The sequence below is a fragment of the Mercenaria mercenaria genome, chromosome 8 (assembly GCF_021730395.1).
Source record: "Mercenaria mercenaria strain notata chromosome 8, MADL_Memer_1, whole genome shotgun sequence".
In the NCBI taxonomy this organism is placed as follows: Eukaryota; Metazoa; Mollusca; class Bivalvia; order Venerida; family Veneridae; genus Mercenaria; species Mercenaria mercenaria.
The window spans coordinates 83,034,652-83,040,565 of record NC_069368.1 but is presented as its reverse complement, the minus strand read 5'-3'; the positions used below and the strand labels follow the sequence as shown (position 1 = coordinate 83,040,565).

The 5,914-nt window shown below is 37.3% G+C and overlaps 1 long non-coding RNA gene across 1 annotated transcript; it reads right to left on the bottom strand.

Moving 5' to 3' along the window:
- Nucleotides 1–621: 621 nt before the first annotated feature.
- Nucleotides 622–5,712, bottom strand: LOC123565960 (uncharacterized). The gene is made up of 2 exons (XR_008372207.1): nucleotides 5,624–5,712; nucleotides 622–1,469 (listed from the first exon to the last, which is right to left on the bottom strand). It is a non-coding gene; the product is annotated as an uncharacterized LOC123565960 (long non-coding RNA).
- Between the last annotated feature and the right edge of the window lie 202 nt (nucleotides 5,713–5,914).

The following is a 5,914-nucleotide window of genomic DNA, read 5'->3' as shown; positions in this document are numbered from 1 at the left end:
TTCAATCGTATATTTCTTTTGTTTTAACCACTTCAGTATCAATCTATGCTTTGGTGGAGTCAATTTTCGGGCTCAGTAGGGCGTGAAGTGAACGGTATGTTTACGTATCTATCCTCTAGCAGATGATGACCTAACAATAGGGAACCGCGCCCCTCAGGTGAGTCATCGAGAAGCAATGGGGGGGGGGGGGGGGGGGGGGGGGGGGGGGTAGACGTGATCCAACACGTTCAGGGAGAATCCCTTTAGTAATAGGTCAGATTCTGTTTCAAGGATCTAAGCCCAGTTTCGCTTTATATTATTACGATCTATTCAATTATGAAACGATATTTTATTTCTTTTGTTTTGTTTTAAAAAAACAAAGGGCCACTCCTAAATATTATATTCAACGGTGTTTTATATACACTTGATATAACTTATTTATTTCAATTATTTTTAAACATTCAACTTGAAATCATATCTCTTTTCACTGAATAGTAGAGGAACTATTGTTATACACATTTCTATAGAACCATTATTAAGGTTCACCGAGTTAGTGTAAAATGATATCATCCCTTTGTGCTTACATCACTACAGTTTCTAAAGGCTTTATTTTTTAATTATGATAAAAGTTTATGAATTAGATTTTCTATCCGTTTATTGTCTTTTATTAATATTAAGGTGTATTCATATAAAACGCTTTTGCGAAGGCTTTCTGGAATTTCTCAGTATTACCCGGGTACATCTGTCGAGCTAGTGTCATTACAGATTGGCGATCAACCGGGTTATTATCATGGTGAAGGGGTGTTGGAGAATAGTTGGCTTCATTTTCTGCGGAGATCTCCGAGGCGCGCATTGTGGCGCTCCCTGCGGCGCGCATTGTGGCGCGCATTGTGGCGCTCATTGGACTTTGAACCGTGACCCTCACTAAATCATTAGACGTTGATCCGACTTTGAACCGTGACCCTCACTTAATCTTTAGACGTTGATCCCATTGTTACATCTTCAAAAATAGTAGCAAATAGCCTCTTCAATGTTGATTGTATGTCCTCCGTCACTTCAATACTTTGAAACGTGACTTTATATGTGGCCGCAGTTGTTCTAAACTTCTCCATACGTTGCTCTTTAATTTTGTTTATGGTGTAAAATTGCCTAGGGTCGTCATCTTTTCTTAGACGTTTAACTAGATCGTCTTTTTCGGTGTGTTCGGAAGGTCTTTTTCCAGCTCCACCCCCAACTTGATGTTTCTCAACCATATGCCGTTGTAGACTGTCGAGTCTGCTAAAGCACACTCGGAACAGTGGACATTGTTCATAGATCTATGTTTTTCCATATGACGATCCAGGTTTGTTTTTCTGGTAAACCATTTTCCACACACGTCACAGTTAAACTTCTGCCAATGATTTTCTACGCGTTGGTGGTGTTTCAGTTGACTCAGCTTTTCAAAGCTAGCTCCTCCACACTGTTCACATTGATACATCATCTTTATGTATCTATAAATAAAATCATTTAAACATTTTATGGAAATTGGTATATTTTCGATTTATTACTACAAAAAAAAAAATGAGAGAAAAAGGTAGGATACAGGGATTAAATAAACAAAAACTGTATTTACACATATATTCATTTCGTGTTTACGGTTATAAATTATCATACGGCGCGTGTCACACTTGTCAGACGGGTGTAAACAGAATTTAAATATAAAGAAAATCAGTCTGTTTAAACTATCTTTTCAATAACCATCCGTAGGGTTAAAAGCCTTCGTCTGCTTTTACTTCATATACATTATATGATAATGTTGTTACCTTCAAGCGTACAAATTAGATTTTATCTGCTTCTTTATTAGTTAATACTAACGATCCGTTCACTTCGCCCATCTAAAGTATTATGATTTATCAATGTAAAAATTAACACTGAAGTATTATGTTTTATTGACTTGAGCATGCGCATTACATAAAATCATTTTTAAGGCATGAAAATTAAGAGACATGTGAGTTAGGGCATGAAAGTTAATGGACATAAAAGTTGGGGCATTAAAGTTAGGGTATGAAAGTTGAGGGATCTGAAAGTTAGGGTATGAAAATTAGGGCATGGAAGTTTATAATACACGTCTTAAGACAAGATTTTTCATTTTAACTGCAGCGTTCGAGGCGTAAAGATGGATAAAATACGCTGCTCTGAATGTGATCAGACCTTTTGTAGCAGATACAACGTGCTAAGACATATTAAAAATAGTAAGCATTTGCGACAGGAAATATCAGAAGAGGCGTTGGGACCATGGCAAAGAGACCAGGAAGCGCCACAATGCGCGCTACAATGCGCGCCGCAGGGAGCGCCACAATGCGCGCCGCAGGGAGCGCCACGATGCGCGCCGCAGGGAGCGCCACAATGCGCGCCTCAGAGATCTCCGCAGAAAATGAAGCCAACTATTCTCCAACACCCCTTCACCATGAAATCTCCGGTCCAACAGGTATATTCTAATTGAATTATGAATTTTAGATAAATATAAATGACTGTCGTTATTGAAAATAAATGTAAGAGTTTTGGTTAAACCTAAACATATTTTATAACTTTTCAGCTTGTGGAAAAACCACTTTTGCGAAGGACTTGTTGCTGTACAATACCACTAGAATCAAGCCATACATACAGAGAATAGTGTGGCTTTACAAAAGGTAGCAACCCCTGTATTCAGTAATTCAAAGATCCGTGTTACCACAGGTTGAATTCGTTCAAGGCATTCGATCAGACCTGGAGGACGACGATTTCTTTGACCCTAGACTCAACAACTTGCTCATTTTGGACGACCTGTTTAGTGAAGCTGAAAAGGATAGGAGGATTACCGATTTATTCACTGAGGGATCGCACCATAGATCTCTATCTGTGATTTCCATCAATTTATTTGCCAACAAGGATCCTACTCAAAGGAGGAATTGTCATTATTTAGTCCTGTTTAATAACCCGGTTCATCGCCAATCTGTAATGACACTAGCTCGACAGATGTACCCGGGTAATACTGAGAAATTCCAGAAAGCCTTCGCAAAAGCTACAAAAAATCCTTATGGGTATTTGCTCGTGGACTTGAAGCCTTTTACGTCAGAAAATGACAGATTGAAATATGACATAGAATGGTCAGAAGACAATTTGAATCAAGACATGAACGTATTGATCAATCAGATGCAAGAGCGCAAGGAAGACTCTATAAAAGACTTAAACGTTGGAAGCATGGATCATTTGTCAATTGGAGCTCAAACTGTTCACATCAAGAATACTTCGGAAACTGTAGACAAAATGGCTGAAATGGGACAGGCTTGTGACGACTGCGGTTTACTTTTTTATAGCCCCTATGACATTCAGAGGCACGTGAAAAGTGGTTGGTGTCCAGAAAACAGGGAACCTCCCTCTAAAAGGGCAAAATTAGAAGATGAAATTGATGATGACGTGGAAGATAATGAGGGTTATAAACATCTGTGGCACCTTGCTCAAGCATGTAACAAAGACAGGTTCAGTAAATTATACGACCAATATATTGACGATTGAGAAAATGAAGATGACGCAACAGACATGGCAACACAAAGGACACAGCCATATGCAGAGAAAAAATTCTTTGAAAGATACAGGTCGTTGCTCGAAATATACTGGTTTCCACTGTTGACAAATACTACCCATCGTGCCATAGTTGAACAAATAAAGGATTTCGCAGTAAAGGAGTCAGCTTAACATCTGCAGTAAAAAGGGTCTTGAAGAAAAACAAGAATGCCTTTGAAGACCTGTTTGAGACGGATAATGATGAAAGTGATGAAGATGGAAGCAAGAAGATGAAGACACGGATAGTGAGAATTCTTGGATAGTGAAGATTAAAAACGTTCGGCATTAAACGTTTCATTCATTTATTGTTTGAACACTGTACTGTGAAGACATGGCTCCGTGGGAGGATTATTTAAAGCAAATCTATTTTGATCCTAAACACACTGGTAGTTTTTCTGGCCCACAGAAACTATATAAAGTGGTGAAACAGGAAAGAAAATTTGACATCGGCATGCGCAGAATACGAAACTTTCTGCAAAATCAGGAATCCTACAGCTTACATAAACCTGTGAGAAGACGGTTTAAAAGAAATCATGTGGTGAGCGCTGGAATAGATGACTTATGGATGGCTGATTTGTTCGACATGCAGAAATATGCAAAGTGGAACGAAGGATATAAATACATCTTACTGGTTATTGATACGTTCTCCAAGTACGTTTGGCTACGTTCCTTAAAATCAAAGTCAGGAGACGATGTATCAGATGCATTCAATGGCATTTTGTCAAAATCTGCCGAACTCCTAAAAGACTGATCACGGATAAAGGTGAATAGATAATCAAATGTATTCCTTATAAGGCCAACACAGTATTACTTTATAATTCAGAACAGTTTTCTACATCATTAAATATTTGATAAAAGTTTTGAATTGTTCAGTGTATACTTTAAACCCCAACTTATCACTATTTCAGGTCAGGAGTTCAGGGCAAAATCAATACAAATCTGATGAAAAAATACAATGTCTTATACTCACCAACACAGAATGAGACTAAGGTGAGCACAAGTGAACGTGCAATATTAAGCTTAAAATCAAGAATAATGCGCTACTTAACTTACAAGGATAACTACACATATCTTCCTGTTTTATCAGATATTTCAGTATCATACAATAACTCATACCATAGAACAATTGGAACAAGACCGGCCAGTGTAAAAGACACTAACCAGGAAGAAGTGAGATTAGCCACATATTTTGCACAAAATACGAGGAAAGGCAAAATTGACGCGAAACTTAGAAGGTTCAGGTATAAAATTGGTAACTATGTAAGGATTACGTACTTGAGAAATGTGTTTACTCGTGCGTATGATCAAACGTACAGTGGGGAAGTGTTCCGAGTTTCAAAACGTTATTACAGAGGAATTTTGCCTGTATACAGACTGAATGATTTACAAGATGAAGAAATTAAAGGAACATTTTATGAGAATGAATTGCAGAAAGTGGACTATGATCCCGACCAGTCATTTAAAATAGAATGAATCCTCAAAACGAGAGGCAAAGGACAAAATAAACAATTCCTTCTGAAATGGAAAAACTATCCGAGCAAATCTGATACATGGATCAAGGCTAATGATATTGTGTGAATACATGTATGTACTATAGTTAACTTTGATCTTCTAACATTCTTATGTAAATACCCGTTTTAAAATGTGTAAATAAATTGGAAATAAAATTGTAAAAAAAAGCTGTGTACTTTATTAATTTAACCGTCTTTTTTAGGACACACTAATCCATTTACGGCGTGCGCCACTGTCATATCAATTATAAAGGTGATATTGTACAACTTCACGCTCATTGATTATGAAGTGTATTTAAGTACCAATTTTAACCTTAAGCAAGGTAGACAGATTCGTTTGCTTTAATAATGTGTTTATCAAATTACACGCCTTCTTTCGTCTGCTTTAAGTTCTAACCATTGGTCTGCGTTAAAAATGATAAAATGGGATGAACTGATTTTAATGTTACTGTGCGATTTGATTGCGCGAATGGATATAGACATATCTAGTTTACTGTAGGATTTCAGAATATTAGCTGTCATATACATTTAGAATAATTATATGAACTTACCTAGTTTTCACCCCGTAAAATATAAGACCACCTTGAAAAGGTTAACTCGCACTGACGGGTACCGCTTCGTTTCAGTAGGTAGACTGAATTTAATTGACTGTAATAGCAGTCTAAATGGCTATCAAAAATATACTTTTACCTGATTGGTTAATTATCCCCGCGTATTGCACAACGATTGGTAATAGATAAAGAGCATGTCCAAACTCGTCTATTATATTACCACTCCCTTACTGAGTCATAACTGATCGTGTTCAAGCACGCAGACTCCGTCTTATATGAATAAACCTTAAT